Here is a 17,771-nt window from a genome sequence, read left to right as displayed (position 1 = left end):
CCCAGGACAATTTCCCTCACGCTGTTCTACCCACTGGTGAGGACCGCCCCCTCCAAGTCACCTCCTCCATATCCTCACTGGCCCCCACTGGGCACCAACACCTCCTCCAGGAAACACTCCCTCCAGGAACCCCACTCACGGTATCTCCTAGAGCCAGAAGCCCACCTTCTGGGCCCTTCCAGTTTCCGGTGGTGGTATGCATGTGGACACTCTAGTCTTAGGGGTTCTCTCTGAACAGGACAACATTTCCTCCTTCCCATCTCCCCCAAGCCCCCTTCTAGGACAGGGCACCTAGGACTCCGGCTAGATTTGCAGTCTGGGAAGCCATGCCTGGATCCATTGAAAGGTGACACTCCTGGGAAGGCAGGCAGCACATGGAAAGCCAAGCCAGCAAATCAGAAATCCCAGAACATGAGTCTGTGAGAGCAAAGTGGTGGCCAGACCACATGCAGGACTGTCGGAGCACAAGGCAAGGCTGGGACCAGGTCAGGGCAGCACAGAAGCAGGACCCAGTGCTGGGTTCCCTGCACAGTGCTCACATGCTAGAGGCTCAGGGCAGTAAGAGTTTTAGGGATCAAGAGGGGCAGGGCACAGGGAGGTGGGGGAGGACAAGGGTCAAATGACTCTAGCTGGGTGGGGACCAGGGAACAGGACTGAGAGCCAGGTGGGGAGAGTCTGCAGACCCTAGCTCCTCAGGATCCCAATGCCAACCAGTCTATAATAAACCCCTCCCTGCAGATACAGCTACTGCTGTTGTGAGGCACATGGCTGGGCCAGAAAGGCCATCCTGAGGGCGATTCCAGGACAAGAGTCTCCAGCCCAGTGAGACCACAGAAAGGAAGGCCACCCTTAGGGCAGGTAGAGGCTGCTGGACTGCCCACTTCCCACTGCAGACCAAAAGGTCCAGCCCAGAGTCTCCACAGCAAGGTGGGGCAACTTATTCATTGATTGACTGATTCACTGATTCATTCATTGATTCATTCATTCAGCAAATGCTCTCTAATGGTTTCTGTGAACTCAAGTACAGAAATTCTCAAGATCTTGCATCAAGGAGCTCACAGTTTAATGGGACAAGTGGGTAGGGGGAGCCCACAGGGAGATAAGAGACAATGACTCAGAGACTGTGTGAGAGTAAGAGCCCAAGTTGCTGGGGGAACCAGCTCCCCTAGCCAGGGCTAGGGTTCAAGGAAGGCTTCCGGGAGAAGGGTTCTGTGAGAAGGGCCTTGAGCGAAAAGGAATTGGGTTTGGAAGCAGTGGGGAAGGGTCTTACAGGCAGAGGTGTGGCCTGTCCCAATGCCCAGGGGCATGGATAATGAGTGGTGAGGGAGACAGCTCCTCTCCCCAGGGAGGGCTTTGTATGCATGACAGAGGGGTTTAGCTCTTATCCCAAGAGCCAAGGGCAGCTTGGGTCTTAAGTGGGGAGTGAGGGGGCCCAATCTGTGCTTCAGAAACATGGCTCCCACCTGGGTAGAGGATGGATTACACCAAGGAAGAAAGGGAGCAGAGAAAAGTTAGGGCTGAGGTAGTGACCAAAGGAGAGAAGGTAAGGCCTGAGGCAGGCAAAGGGATGGAGAGGAGGGGTTGAGGGGGAGGCAAGAGGTGTCTGGGAGGCCGAATCTGCAGAGTAGAGGCAGTGGTTATAACATTGTGGTAAGACAGCAGCAATATCCCACTGAGCACGACAGACGCTCGTGCCCAAACAACGCTGTCAAATTTTGCAAAACCCTTTTAAATCCAGCAGTTGCTTTGATCACACAAAATTCAGGTGAGTTGGATGATCCAGGGATTAGTTACTTAGTTCACTAATTCAACAAGAATTTGTTGAATGCCTGCTCCAGGCATTGTTCTGACCTACGCAAGAGAATGGGAACCTGAGGCCCAGGGGTGCTGCCCAGGCAGTTCCACAGCCACAAGGGGTGGGTGCAAGTCCAGGGCTGCTGCCAGTCACCAGGAGTGAGAGGTGGTGTGGGGCTTCCACTACAGCCCAAGAGACTGCGGGGCTACCTGCGAATGGCCACTGGCTTGGGGGACCCAGATATCCACCATAGCTGGAGAATATACGGGGGCAAAGCCAGATAGGAGCTGTAGAAAGGAAAGGCTGGGTTGTGGGCTGGGGCAGGAATGAGCCTTGAGCAGAAGTATCTCTTCTTCCAAGATGTGGTGGGAAGCCAGAGAGAAAGTGTGAAGGGAAAAGAGGCACAAATAGGGAATGGCAGGACCTTCAGGCCCACTTGAGAGAGAAGGGCACACAGGCAGGGCCAGAGGGTAAGAAGAGTCAGGGTGGGCCCAGAGTTGGGTTGGGCCCCTGAGGTGGCCTCAAGGAGAGGGGAGGGGCAGGGTTGAGCTTCAAGAGGCCAGGGACCCCCACTAGCTAAAAGCAGTCCCCACGACTGCCCTAGCAGGTTCCCCATGCAGTGGCCTCAGGTTGCCCTGAGAATCTCCTCAAAGCGTGGGCTCCCAAGGGCCCAGCCAGGTGGCTGGAAAAGCCAAAAGCAGCCTGAGTAACTCCAAATTCCTGGGCGCCACCAGGGTCAGCACAGCAGTGGCTCCTCCCCCTGGTTCCCAGTCCTACTGCAGGCCTCAAGGCCAAGCATTTGCCAGCAGGCTCCTCACTTTCCTGGGCCCTACTCTCCTCAGCAGTGAGCCCCGGGCAGCCCCCACCTCTCAGGTGGTCATGTAGAGAAAGCACTGCCCAATGCCCAGCAGGTGCACACAGACGATTGTCCCCTGCCCCTCCCTCGTGGCGGGGCCTCGTGGAGCCCAGTCCTCACAGCATCCCCAGTGCCTTGCACATACTTTTGCTCAATTAACTTTTACTGAGTTTAACTGCTACCCAGCTGGTAGTGATGTGAGGAGATCAGAATTCTGACCACAGGGGAAGGGGCTGAGAGGAAGACAGACATTGTAGGAGGACCCGGCAGATGTCCCGGGGAGCGGGCATGCAGATGCAGCAGACCCTGTTCTCACCACACACAGTAGGACTCCCCAACAATTAGGCAAGCCAGCACTGAAGCCAGTGGGGGAGGAATTAGAGCCGGGTGTGGGATGCACGTCCCTGGGCAGCTGGGACTCCTGGCTGCCGGCCCCCGGACAGCACCCACAGCCTTGTGAGCTGTTCCACAAACCTACCCCTTCCCCACCTCAGAATCCACCCCACTGTGTGCCTGGCCCTGCCCAAGGGAGAGCACTGGAAAGCAACTGAAATAAGTCAAAAAGAAGGAGGAGCCACTTCTGGGAGAAGGGACAGAGCCTGGAAGGCTTCACAGAGGTGGTGGCTTTTCAACTGTTCTGAGCCTTACCTTGCTCTTCTGTGAAATGGGACTGCTATCCTCCTCCTCCTCTTACTACTACTACTACTACTACTACTACTACTACCACCACTACCACCACCACCACCACCAATCATAACAGCTAAAGCATTTGGGGCACTAATTCTATGCTGGGCTCTGTGTGAGGACTTGGTTCCCAGAGATATTGAGGTAAAGATGAGGCTGAGCCTGCCCCCGCCCCCCTGTCCCTAGACTCCCTTTTGCTGGACTGGCTTGTGGAGGGTTGACTATGGTCTAGGCATTAGGTGGCAGGCAAGATGGGTGTCACTAGTGGCCAAGGTCTGAGAGATGCCTAGGGTTTTCAGCATCACTCTACATGGCCCTCCTGAGCCTGGGCAAATGGAATATGGGAGGGAAACTTCCAGAACCAGGTCAGAAGCAGCAAGATCAGAGGCTATCTAGTCTGTGGTGAAAGCTCAGTTTGGCCCTTGCAGTGTTTAAAATGTTGGTGCTGAGTGTAGCCTATACCTACAGCTTCCCCCTTCCTGTCTTCCCAAGACAAACCTCACCCACATACCAGGTTCCAGAAGTTCTTGGGCTCTAAGCAGGCAGGGGTGGAGGAAGACAGAGGAGAAGGAGAAGCACTAGCAGCGGCCATCGCCACATGTCCATGCTGGAAGTGCACAACAACACTGGGTGGTAGGTATTATTATTCCCAATGAATGAAGAAATGGGATCCAGGCGGCAATGCCCCCTGCCCAAGGTCACAGATGGGGATGGCTGAGCTGGAACTCATGCCTAGGACTGACTGTTTCTAATGGACCAGAGATACCAAAGGCCAACAGGGCTCACGGAGCTGAAGGTGGAGGACATGTGAAGCATAATCAGCAGGCCCAGGAGGGGTCTTTAGGGGTGAACTCTTCCTGACACCCCTCCTGGTGACTGCAAGGTGTCCCTCACCCAGGGCTGGTGGGGCAGTTTGAGAAGATGAGGCAGGAGGGGTGAGAGAGGTCTCTCTTTTCACTTTTAGCAGCTCTCTGCCCCACTCACCCCTGCCTGACAGAATCCCATCTCCCTGGTAAGACAGGGCAGCCAGGTGGCCTTAAGCTGCCAAAGGGCTTGGAAGGACCTTTGCAGGGGGGCGGGTGAGGATGTGGTTAAAGGGAGATGAAAGTTCAACCCAGAGATATGACATGGCCACCTGTGGGCTGAGGCTACTTGCAGGGAGGAGATCAGCAAGGCCCAAGTGAACAGATGTCACAGAGCCCAGACTCCCACTGTTAGAGCATTATTCCTTGAGTCCTCAAGCATGTTCAGTTTCCACAAGGCTTCTAAGCCTGGGAGAGGCACCATCTAAAAATATGGAAATGGGAGATAAGACCCTGAGTATGGCCCCTTCCTCACTAATATACTGTGTTTCTTGCCACAAGTCCCCAGCTGCCCCATCCACAACATAAGATGTCCAGGCCTAAAGGCTTGCAGACGAAAGGGGTGTGGCAAGGCCCCCAAACAAGCCACTCCTCCCTTTGCCTGTGTCGACAACAGGCTGCAAGCTCAGCATGATCCTCTGTGATCTTCCCTCCTCTCAACAAGGCTATGATGCAGATATTGGCACCCAGTTTGCTGGGAGAGTAAACTGAGGCTCGGGCCTGAGAAGGGACACTCCAAAGCATCCAGGAAGAATGGACGGGTTTGTTCAGCACCACGGATAGCTCCTGGGGGCTGCCTTCCTGACGGGACCCTACACACAGCCTTAGGGATCCTGTTTTCTGGATCCCTCTTCCTTCTAAAGCTCACCCAGCCTTTCCTACTGCTCCAGCTACACTAATCTCGCCTGTGCTCCTGGCATGGTCTGTGATCTAAGCACACAGCATTAATGTAGCTCTCACTCCTCTCTCTGCAGCTTCTTTTTTTTTTTTTTTTTTTTAAATGTTTTATTTATTTTATTACAGTGAGAGACAGAGCATGAGAGGGGGAGGGGCAGAGAGAGAAGGAGACACAGAACCGGAAGCAGGCTCCAGGCTCTGAGCTAGCGGTCAGGCACAGAGCCCGACGCGGGGCTCGAACCCACGAACGTAAGATCTGACCTGAGCCGAAGTTGGAGGCTTAACCGACTGAGCCACCCAGGTGCCCCTCTCTGCAGCTTCTTGAGGGCAGGTAACTGTCTCCCTCTCTTCTTTCTATGCCACAGTCTGGGTACATAGAGGGCACTGGTACAAACCCGCTGGCTTTGGACCACACAGATGTGGTTAAGAACTGGGCTGGAAAACTCCAGGCCCACTTTACTTCGCTGAGCTTCGATTTCCCAGCTGGGAAACAAGATGGTCCTGTCCATCTCACAGACCTGCGTGAGTTTATATGACAGAGTGCGGATAAGCCATATGAGGGGCTGCTGTGGGCCCTCCCTCTACCCCCTCCCTCCTTGAACTTCACTCAAATTCTGGACCACTTCTTCCCATGAAATTTTCTGCATGACTTACAAATTGGCAGACTCTTATTACTGAGAAATGTCTGAGGCTAATGGAAGGGTCAGGAAGCCTCAAGAGATCAGCGGGTACAGTGCACAGTATCCTACTATTAGAAAATGGTTCCTTTGTGTGCTCATGGGTGTTCAGTTTCCACAATGGTCTTTTTTTTTAATGTTTATTTATTTTTGAGAGAGAGAGACAGAGAGCAAGTGGGAAGAGGGGTAGAGAGAGAGGGAGACACAGAATCCAAAGCAGGCTCAAGGCTCTAAGCTGTCAGCACAGAGCCCAATGAGGGACTCGAACCCATGCACTGTGAGATCATGACCTGAGCTGAAGTTGGATGCTTAACCAACTGAGCCACACAGGTGCCCCTCCACAATGGTTTTGGGCCTGGGAAAGGGATCATCTAAGAATAGTGGCAGTGAGGGACAAGGCCCTGGTGTTCTGCTCCCTCTTCCCTACTAACATACTGTGTGTCTTGGCACACGTGTCGTCTCCTCTCTGGCCCTCAGTCACCTCCTCTTGTAGTATGAGGTGTCCAGGCCTACAGGAAGCAAGGCGGCCCTCTTCACACTACTTCCTGGAAGCAAAAGAGGGAAATTCCTGTGGGGGTGATGTCAGGGGTGCTGGGAGGGACCTCCAAAGCTCTCAAATCCAGGACCATGATAGCCAAATGGCTCTACTGAGACTGCCACCTTCCCTTACCCTCTAAGGGTAAAGCCAATCTCCTGGGATTTATGGGCCTATGGACAAGCCCCACCCATTCCTAGCTCCTGTGAGGACAGGACCTGTCTGCATGCCTTGGACCTTGGAGGGGAGTCTCTTAGTCCATCGTTAGGCCCAGTTTGTCTACCCAGGGAGCTTCAGCCCGAGGAAGGCTGAAGTGACAGCCCCCAGCATATATGGAAAAAGGAGTAAGATTCCATGGGGGAGGGAGGCCTGGGCAGGAAGAGCTCTGCTGAGAACCCTCTCTGCCCCAGGGTTGTTGAGGGAGCCTGCAAAGGGGGGAAGGGACAGAGAGCTTTATCCCAGATACACCACATAACTAGCTGGCTGACCTCAGAAAATCACTTCACCTCTTTGAATTCCAGTTTCCTAATCTGTACAATGGGGAGAATAAAACACACACACACAGTGTCTGGTACATGGCAAGTTTTGGCTGAGCTACAGACATTATGACCAGATTCTTGGCCAGAAAATAGCTGATGGCTTTTTCACATCAAGGTCCAGAGTAAGTGACGCCGGCCTTAGGCACTTAAATAATAAGCCCCTTGGGGGAGATGAACACCAAGAGCTCAGAGGGAGTGTGGATAAGGAGGGCACTGGACCTGCCCCAGTGGGACTCCACCTAGAGAGCCAGGCTGAGCCCTGTTCCTATACACACACTGAGCCTCAACCCTGTTCACATACTGACCCTTGATCCTGCTCTCACATGAACCCTGACCCTGGTCACAACTTGAGCCCTGACCCATGCACCAGCTACTGTGGCCAGTCCATACCAGAGGCCAATGCCATCGTTGGCCCGAAGGAAGGCGGCTGGGCTCCCATCTGCTTGTAGAAAACTTGCTGTATGAGTCTTCCATCATGTGAACTGGCTCATTCCTGTGTGCCCCCAGCCCCTTGTCCCTCCTATCACACCCTCTCCATTCCTTCCCCACACCAGTGGCTTCTGCCTTGAAGGTGCCCCACCTCTATCCCATTTCCACTTTCGTCACCCTGACCAGTTCTGTCCCTGACCACAACTCCACAGCCCAAGCCTTTGGTGTGTTTTTCCTCTCTGACCTCAGAAGGTGGAGATCCTGGCATGCCTGAGGGAAAGAGCCTTGGCCTCCCTCATTCACTGGGCTAGCCCTCGGGGTGGGGACACTGCAGTCACTGGGGGTGAATGGCAGCCCCAGGACTCTCATCCTGCTCCAATACTTTTCTTGCTTAGCCCTCTGACTGCCCCACCTGGCCAGCCAGGGAGGGGCCCAGCAGACAGGGGTCTGGCAATCCCTCAGCCCCCTACCGTGTCCAGGAAGGGAGTGGGAGGCTGGTCCAGCCCCAGGGAGCCTTCCTGTCCTGGGATCCTCTGCCCCATCTCAGAGCTAATTTTAGATCTCTTCTTAGGCTGAACAACTGAAAGACTTTTCTAGATCCTCCCTGGCATAATGGGGCCACAGAGCTGAGCTGCCCCCACCCTCCCCAGGGCAGCTGAGGCCTCCTGACCAAGGGCACCACAGTGTGATACTGGAGGGAGAGTCTGAATCTGAACCAGATGTGGCCCTGGGTGAAGACCAAGGTGGCAACACTGGTGTTGCCCTGCCCACCCTCTGCTGAAATCCCACCACTCACAACTCATCCTTCTGGTAACACACTGCCCTCCTCAAACATGAGACGAGCCGAGAATGGGGGTCACCTCGAGAGGTGGTGGCTCTGGGTTCATATCCTGGCTCAGCAACACCAGCTGTGTGGCCTTTCCAAGCTTCAGAGCCGTCATTCGTAAAATGGCGATGAGAGTACATCAGTCACCGGATTGTCACCACAAAGATCCTGACGCCCTTGTCATCTCCCCCGAGACATCCCACAAACACCTCATCCATCTTCATCCCCCTCCGCCCGCGTTCCTATCTCTGTAAATGTCTCCACCATCAGCCCAGCTGTGTGCGCCGGAAACCTGGGAGCCCTTGGGACTCCTTCCCAACTCCTTCCCCCAACCCAACCTCCTCTCTGCACCCCCATCTCCCGCCAGGCACACCGCCACCCTCTGGATACACCCTTTGTCCTGTCCACTCTGTTCCCCACATGGCAGTCCAGTGTTATTGAGCCCTAAATTAGACGAGGCCCCTTCCCTGCTTAAAACCCTCCATCAAGTTCCTCTTAGAACAAAATGCACTCACCCTCCTCCCCACGGTCCACAGATCGTGCTCTACCCAGCCATGCCACCGGCCTGACCCCACCTCCTCTGGCCCTTTCCCTCCTACTGCATGAGTTTTCTCCCAGCTTTTCAACACACCAAGGTTCCTCAAGGTGTTGAATGCTCTTCCCTCCTCCTCACGCACCACTTCCTCTTCATCATCCATCCAATTCTGGAATGAGACACTGCCTCTGAGAAGCCTTCCCAGACTGCCCTATTTCAGCAGGCCACCCCCACCTCTGCATTCTCTATCATTCCCTTGCACCACTTGTCACAATTTGCAACTATAGACCTATTTCTTTGTGTATTTGTTTATTACCTGTCCTCACCCCCACTCCAACAAAATCTGTGATTTTGTGAGAGAAGAGGCCACGGCTAACTTGTTCCCAGTGCCTGGAACATAGTAGGTGTTTGATGAACAGGAATCCCCCCTGAGGTTCATCACTCAGAAGCAGACCAGAGAGTCTGCCCTCCCTGCTTCCCCAGCCAGTCCCAGAAGCCATATACGGAGTCCCAGAAAAGGATGTTGGCAGGCGGAGACACTCAAATAGGCATGGCTTTGCCTCCTTGGCCGGTGCCCATGGTGTTGGCTCTGCCAGGATGCCACACAGATCCCTGCAGGAGATGGTGCAGCTAGGGGCTGAGCACAGCAGGACCTACAGCAAATCACAGCAGGTGTGTGTTGTGAGAGCCCAGCACCTCTGGCTCCATCCCTGGGCAGGCCTGAGGGACAGACTTCTGGGTGAGGGGGAGGTGCCACCTTCTGCCCGCAGATGAGCGTTAGTGTCAGAGGCAAGGCGGGGACCTCCCCCAGGCTTCAGTGGTCTGGCCAAGGAGACTTGGCCATGAGGTCTCACCCTCCTATAATGTAATCATTGAATCAATCTGTGCGAGGCACCAGGCACTCCTTGGGCACTGGGGATGCCAGAGCGAAGAAACCTGACAGGGTCCCCTGAGTGACTACTGGGAGACACGACCACACAAATGTAAGTCCTTCCAGCCCACCCACACAGGGCCTCCAGGCTCCCAAATGGTGATTAGGAGACGGGACATACACTCTGTGGTGGCAGTCGAGGGCTAGTCCGGACTGGGTGGGGGTGTGGGGATCCTGGAGACAGACATCCCCTCAGGAAGGTGTCTACACTGACATGCAGTGAATTGACAGAGGCTGGGGAGGGGTGTGGTGACAGGGAGGGTCTGGGACAGACTGGTACTAAACCCTAAGTGCCCCATCCCCCTCCCAGGGCCCCACACACAAAGCCCCTCCCCCCAACTCCCGACCACTAGGCCTGTGGTATGGGGAATTAGGTCTCTCTCCAGAGCCATCCTGTCACATGCACAGCAGCCCCCTCCCCCAAGGGAGCCACTTTGCCAGGCTCTGCAGACGTCACTGACATTTCCACATGCCGCCATCCCCTCGCCGAGGCCCACCTAACTAGTCAGTGGAGACCAAAGTGGTCCTGGCAGCCTATCAGAATGCCAAAAACTGAAAAGGTCAGGACAGCAAAAAAGCCCCATAGGAGGGTATCTCAAGTGTTGGGCACCCCGAGACCCTCCCTTCCCCCTCAGTGACTCCCCTGACACGTGCTGGCAACCTCAAGGGAGGGTGAGGCTTGAAAGGTGCACCCACAGCTCTGGCCTGGCACACACGGCATGGGGATGAAGAAAAGGGGGAGCAATCATCCTTGTAGCCACCCCCCAAAACACACACAAAACACCCTGGGCAGGGGCAGGGTACAGGGGAGGAGAGCCACACCTGCCCAGGGCCCCTGAGGGCCCCAGAGCCATTCTCAGTCTCTCCTGGAGAAAGAGAAGCAGCACGGATTCACTTCACACTAGATGCCCAACACCAGGCTTTCCACACTCGCGGCTCAAACTCTGCATGGCGCTTGAAGCAGAAACAATCCTGATCATTGTGAAACAAGCTCAGAAAGATCATGGGACTTGCCCAAGGCCACACAGTCAGGAAGAGAGGGGCCTAAAAAGAGGTCAGCAATGGAGCAGCAGGAGTTTTGACCACAGCCAAAGGAAATCCCCCAAACAGGTTGGATAGAAACCTTGATTCTGGGAAGAGGGCCCCAGGAAGATGGGCTGGGGGGCCCTTCTCAGGGTGCTGCTGGGGAGAACTGGGCAAGTGGCTGAGGGGCAGGGGTGGGACCTATTGATCTCTGGGGCCTCATCCGGCTGCAGATTTCTGGGACCACTGGGCAAGCTTCACCAGGCTCCAGGAGAGCAGGCTTGGGAAGAGGCTGGACCATCCCTAACAACGGCTGGGGAAGGCTCTGACCATCACAGCACAAGCACCTATCCAAGGCTGCCGCCCCCGGCCCAAGCCCTCTGCAGTTGTGTGGGAGGCTCTGATTACCTGGGGCCACCAACAGAGATGAGAGTGCCTGGGTCCCAGAAGAAAGGGGCCAGAGAGAATTAGATGGGGGAGAAAAGGAGCTCAGTCTAGTGGCCAAACCAGCCAGTAGCGAACCCTGTCGTGCAGTTTTGACAGCACTAGGCACCAGCTCGTCCAGAACCTCCATCTTGAGCAAGGTAATCACAGTTCTTGTGTAATGAGATGGTTTTTAAAGGCCATTCAAAAGAAATTTCCCATAATGAGGTGAAGGGGTTTATAGTGTTACACATCAAGGCAGCTGATAATTGGCGGGACCGGGGCTGAGTCCCAGAGAGCAGCCATGAGAGTTTTGCGTCTAAAAGGTGAGAACAGGAGACTCCAATCCCTGGGAGGTAAGAAGACCCTCTGCCAGATAAGCATCTGGGACACCAGCAAGCCAGTGTGTCCAGAAGAGCAGACGAGGGCACGGGGGAGACTGGCACCTTGTTGGGGCATGGGAGGCTGATGGAGCTGGGGCTGGGCAGAAGGAGGGGAGAACCCGCAGCAGGGAAGCCACAGGATGGAAGTCTGGGCTCAAGAGAAGGAAAATGGAGATACTGGGTTGAAAGGTGTTCCCCCAAATTTATGTCCACCTGGAACTTCAGAATGCAACTTTATTTAAAAATTTTTAATGTTTATTTATTTTTGAGAGAGAGAGAGAGAGAGCATGCAAGGGAGGGGAAGACACAGAGAAGACACAGAATCCAAAGCAGGCTCCAGGCTCTGGGCTGTCAGCACAGAGCCCAAAGTGGGTCTTGAACTCACAAACGCTGAGATCATGACCTGAGCTGAAGTCGGACGCTTAACCGACTGAGCCACCCAGACACCCCTAAATTAGGGTGGATTCTAATGCCACAACTGGTACCTTTATAAAAAGAGGTAAATTTGGACACACACACCCAGAAGAATGTCATGTGAAGATGAAGGCAGAGATTAGCATGACGCATTTATGAGCCAAGGAACACCAAAGATTGCCAGCAACCATCGGAAGCTGGAAAGGGCAAGAAGGTTCCTCTTCTGGAGCCTTCAGAGGGAACATGACCCTGCCAAACCCTTGATTTCAGATGTTCAGCCTCAAGAGCCACGAGAGAATATATTCCTGTTGTTTTAGGGCAGGAAGTCTGCAGTGATGTGTTACAGCAGCCCCAGGAATTAGTACAATGATCGTCCCAGGAGGTGTAACTGTCCAGCAGTGGAAGAGGCAGCCTTCAGAGTGGTGATCGCCCCACCTCCAGGGGTGTGCAAGCACAGCCGGGAGTGCCTCCAGTCCCCCCAGTGTGCTCTGAATAGTTGATGGGGCAGGTTCACACTGAGTCTGCCATTTGACCTCACTGTCCATGAAGTCCAAGAAACTGGTCAAGACAGAGCTGCCATTCCCATCCCATAGATTTGGAAACTGAGGCGCACAGAAGACAGATAACTTGCACGAGGTGGCCAGTCAATGGTAACAGCAGGCCAGGAATCCTGGAATCTCGACTGCCCACCAGAGCTCTTTCAGGCTCACTGCCCTGAGCCTTCTGTAACCTCCCTGTCTCTGGCTTCAACTGTAGTTAGTTCACCATTCTGGAAGGCAGAGTAAAATCCAATCTCCCTGTCCCTAGCTGTTCTAGACTGAAAGTGCCATCAATGCTTAAAGCTTTGCCCAATTCCAACTGGACACTTACAAGGGGCACTATTGGCCCATTGTCTCTGATGTGTGTCAGGGCACAGTCACCATATGAGACAAATACTACAGTGGCTGACAGACCCTTCCTTAGCACCTGCTGTGGGCAAAGCCTGGGGCACAACGCGGGATGGGGTAAAAATGAGGGGTAGGCAGGGCCCTGTGTCTCCTTGGAGATCCAAAGTCCGTGCAGATCAGACTACCCAGCGAGACCCCATGGGGCATCCCAAGCCCAAGTGTGACCTCTGGCTAGGCACCCAAGGCACCCTCCTAGGGCTTTCTCAGGATAGGCCCACACTGGAAGGACAAGGAAGGGAGGAGACGGTATGGCCAAGGGAGAACGATGGCTCCTGTGCCTTGTCTGGCTCCTCCCAGGCCTTTGGGCCCCATGAGGCAGGGCTGTGCCTCACCCCCACCTGTGCCTGGCACTCCTGTCTGCCCCGGGAGCTAGAGAACCGAGCGAAGGTGCCCAGCTCTGGCACCAAATGAGCATGAACGCAGCCAAGCTCGCCAGCCAGGGCAGCCCAGCTCTAAATGCTGGTTAATTGGTGCTACGCAGCAGAGGGACGCAGAGAGGCAGGCTTTGAAGTCACCTGGTGTGACTTGTCCAGCGGGAACAATGGGCCACCCAGCCGGTGGAGAGTCGTGGCTCTTTCTAATCAGGTGCCGCTTTGAACACGGAGGCATCAGATTAATGAGGCTGGCAGCGCTCAGTTTCCCGCGTGGCGGGCTGCCTCTGTTCTCTCATCGCAGTTTGATGCCAAAACCTTGTTCCCTAAATCAAAGGTTCTCCTGAAACTCTGCTTCCTGACGCACCTTGTGTTTTTGCTGGGTGTCTCTGCCAGGGAGCTGAAAGCCTTCACCTCCATTCCACCACTCCCAGAGCTGGCTTTTGTTCTGCTGAAGAAGACTTCACAGGGCCATGACACCCCACCAGCTCCCCTGGGAGGGAGCGAGGGGCGCTGCGATAGCCCCCGTGCAGTGTGCTGGCTCGAGGTCACACACCAGCTGGCCTGTCGCGCGCTGGGGTCCGCGCCCCTCGTCCTGCAGGCCCCCTGTTGCACTTCCTGGCGGCGGCGGCCGTGCTGGGCCACAGAGGATCCACTGGCCACTTGCCCACTGTTGGCATCTGTTCGCAAGCCTCCGGGGCATCTGGTTCACCCGACTCCAGAGAAGATTGAGATGTCTCAGGAGCCAGCCCGCACAGCCTTGTCCTCCTGCCTCTTCTGCTCTAGCGGGACACCCTGCCCCCCCTCCAAGCCTTTGCTCACATAGCTCGCATCCCCTGTCCCCTCCACCCAGTGACTTTGCTAAGCTCACAGCCCCCTTCAAACCCTAGCTCCTTCACCGCTACAATCACCAGACTTTTCTTTCCTTCTTGAAGACCCTCCAGCCCTCAAATCTGTCTCCTTGAGCAACTGTTCCTTGACCTGTATCCCATTTGCTTAATGTTACTACCTTTGTTCTCATTATTTTGTCCTGTCTCCCCTGTGAGGCTGTGGCACAGGGACAGGAACAGCCCCCATCATTTCTATGTGCCCTGCACTGAGGACTGGCTGATAATGAAGATGCTACCTGCCCTCGGCACTCTGGGAGACACAGGGTGAGGAGACACCATCCTGCCTCGGTTTCCCCATCTGTCAAGTGGGAATGAGGCCCCCATCCTGCTTCTTCCACGGGGCTGCCAGGACATCCAGGGTGACACTGCACAGAAACCCTCGATCCGGGAGCGGTGGCAGTGTGGCGGGTGGGGTGCCCCAGGGCAGGGGGACGAGCCCTGGCAGGGAGGACCACTGCAGCTTGAACCAGTCACTTCCTCTCTCTGGCCCTCCATTTCCCTATATGTAAAACGGTTGGCCCCACGAGTCACAAGATGCCTCCACCTTGTGGGCCGTGGTGGCAGCATCAGCATTTCCATCTTGCCCAGCCTCGCTGCATCACTGAGCACAGCTGACTTCCCCTTTCCTTCTGGAACAGTTTTTGGCCTCAGAGATGCCACACCACCCTGGGTTTTCTCGCTATCTCTGGGCTGGCCCGTCAGCCTCTTGTGCTGCCTTCTTCTCCCTCCGGGCTCTCCACACTGGCGAGGCCAGGGTCCAGGCCTTGGCCCTCTCCCTCCACCACCTGCACCTGTTTCTAAGCGATCTGCACTATGTCTATACACACCGCCTGTAGCTGCTGACTCCTATCCCTCTCTCCCCCTAATCCTCTCCCCGAGCTCCAGGCCTATGAACCCAACCACCAGCAGGCACCTTGGCTCCAGGAGCTTGTCACAAATAAACTACCTGACTCCCAATCCCAAACCTCCACTGGTCCTCCCCTTCTCAGAACATGGCCACGGTGGCTCAAGTCAGGAACCAAGGGGGCCACCCCCCCAGTTCTGCCTCCATCATGGGGTCTGGAATCTTCTGCCTCTATCACCATGGCTACCATATTAGCCCCAGCCTCCATCACTTCTACCTTACCCCATTTCCCCTCTGGGCCCCTCCAGCAGTCAGAAGGAGCTTTTTTTTTTTTTAATGTTTATTTATTTATATTGAGAGAGAAAAAGAGCACAAGCAGGGGAGGGGCAGAGAGAGAGAAGGAGAGAGAGCATCCCAAGCAGGCTCCACACTGTCAGCACAGAGTCCAATGCAGGGCTTGATCCCATGCACTGTGAGATCAAGACCTGGGCTGAGATCAAGAGTCAGATATTTAAGGGACAGAGCCATCCAGGCAGCCCTAGAGAGAGCTTTTAGGAGCATAAATCAGATCAGTCACCCAGGGTGACCACCTGCTTAACCTATCAGTAGTTGGTCACTGGCCTTTGGAAAACATCTCTGCTCCTCCTCCCCGGCTCCAGAGTCCCACTCAAATGCCCTCATTCAGGGCCCCTCCCCGACCATACAACCTCCTCTTCCCTACTTAGCGCCCTTGCTCAGGTGCCCCCTCACCTGCAGAGGGCTGGGCCTCATCCCAACACTGCACCATCAGCAACTTCGAATTCCCTGTCTGCCTTCATTTTCTTGGTGTCGGCCTTGCCCCACCAGCCTGAGGGAGCCTGCGGAGTCGGTGCCGGGCACACAGTAGGTGTTCAATAATGCTTGCTGAGTGGATGGATGGGACTCCCCAGTCTCCCCCCCCCCACCCCCCCAGCAGCATCCTCTCTCCCCACCGCCGAGGCTGGCTCGCCTGTGCACGGGGGAGGGTGTGCATAACTATAAATACCCACACGCTCCACTCTCCCCCAAACAGTAACTGATACCCAGATGACTCGACGACATGATAGTTTCCCACGTCTCGCTGGGAGCTGCTTCCAGTGATAAAAGTTTGCTGTTTTATGGACCCAAGAAGACATCAGCCGTAATGTGCTAAAATTATAACCTAGTGGAGTCATCTGCTTCAATACTCTGGAAATCAAATACTCGGTGCTGAGCTCTTTTCTGGATTGCCCTGGATACCTCCAGCAGGGCCTGGCTGTCTGAGACACTGAAGTCCCATGGCTGGGCACTGAGCTGGGCTCAGCCCACTCGACAGGGTGACTGTGTCACGTGTGGGATGCGGCAATGCCGTGCATCGTGTCCAGCACACTGCGGGCACTCCATACGGGGCACCTTCCCTTCCTGTCGCACATCCGTGGAGCACTGGGAGGAAGTGGTGCAGCCCACTCCGCGTGGGCCCGTCAGGCAGCATCAGGACCAGGCAGGGAGTGGAGGAGCAGCGTGGGGGTGGAAGAGGGCTGTGTTTTGGCAACCAGATTTTGGCTTAGCCTGAATATCATCACTGTCAGAAGCAGTGGAATCCTATGAAAATGGCATGAACCACCCTGAGAGTAAGCTCCCATCACCAGCAGAGTCCAGCAGAACAGGACTTGTCAGGGGTTTGGACTGACTGCCTGTCTCCAGGCTCATGGGGCTGGGACTTGGGGGACCAGTCGAGTACAGGTTTGGGGCCACACAGACATGAGTTCAAATCTCATCTCTGCCACTGACAGCTTGGGTGACCCTGGGCAAGTCATGTAGTAGTGCTCAGATAGAGTCTTCATCTCCACAGAGTAACATATACAAAGTGTCTGCATACAGTAGGTGCCTACTGAATGTCACTCTGTCCCCTCCCTGCTTCCCTTTGAATCAATCAATGAAAACACCTCCATCTGGGGCTTAGCACTCTTCAAATATCCTTTCTGCTCTTCCCCAACAGGTGTCCAGGTCTACCCTCCTCTCTATTTATCTGAGGCCTAGTGCTGATGCAACCTCCTCCAGGAAGCCACCCAGGCTGCTCTGATAGACACTGGCCTCCTCCTCACTTGCAGGCTGTGTACACACCAGGTGCTGGAGGTCAGTGGGTCTGGGCATGTGTGACTATTGTACCTCTGGTATCTTATGGCCAGTAGGTTTGGAGAGGGGAGCTTGCTGTGTGAGCGTGTGTGCGTGTGTGTGTGTGTGTGTGTGTGTGTGTGTGTGTGTGTGTTACAATAATGACAGCACTTCTGTTGCACTTAACAATATACCAAGCACCTTATAGGCCACTAACTCATTTAATCTGCACAAGAAAGTTATGAGGGAGGCACTATTCTTATCTCTGTTCTAGAGATGGAGCAACTGAGGCCCAGAGAGGTTAAATGCCTTACCCAGGGGCACATGGCAAAGCCAGATTTGCACCCAGGCAGTGCGGTCCCAGAGTCTGTGCTCCTAACCTGGACCTGTAGCACTCGGCCTGTCACTTCAGGCTCGGCTCTCTGCTGCAGGCCCCTTAGCAAGCCCTGCACAGGGTCAGGGGTCATCTTAGGCCAACGGCAGTGGTGGCTCCCTGACCCCAGAGATCAAAACACATGAAGACACGCACTCACATGCTCAGGCAGGTGTTAGCGGACATGGCACACTTGCACACACAAAAGGAGTAAACAGCCACCCCTCCCAGTCCTGCTGCCTGAGAGCCTGTCCCCTCTCCTCTCCTATCCCCAGGCCACCACGGGCAGGGGGGTAAAAGGCACCACAGTGCGGCTCCCCACTGCTGGTGTGCCCGTGTGGTAGGCTCCCTTTGCATAGGTGGTGACCTGGTGCCTCAGGAACAGCTGGACACTCCTTGGGTCACATAGCAAGTCCAGGCCTGG

At 55.0% G+C, this 17,771-nt stretch overlaps 1 protein-coding gene across 3 annotated transcripts in view; it reads right to left on the bottom strand.

Annotated features, from left to right (window-relative positions):
- Positions 1-17,771, bottom strand: part of LINGO1 (leucine rich repeat and Ig domain containing 1) — a 194,244-nt gene that overhangs the window by 83,003 nt on the left and 93,470 nt on the right. The gene's annotated exons all lie outside the window — the stretch shown is intronic.

Source organism: Suricata suricatta, chromosome 9, assembly GCF_006229205.1.
Source record: "Suricata suricatta isolate VVHF042 chromosome 9, meerkat_22Aug2017_6uvM2_HiC, whole genome shotgun sequence".
NCBI classification, from domain to species: Eukaryota; Metazoa; Chordata; class Mammalia; order Carnivora; family Herpestidae; genus Suricata; species Suricata suricatta.
This window is presented reverse-complemented; position numbering and strand designations above follow the sequence as displayed.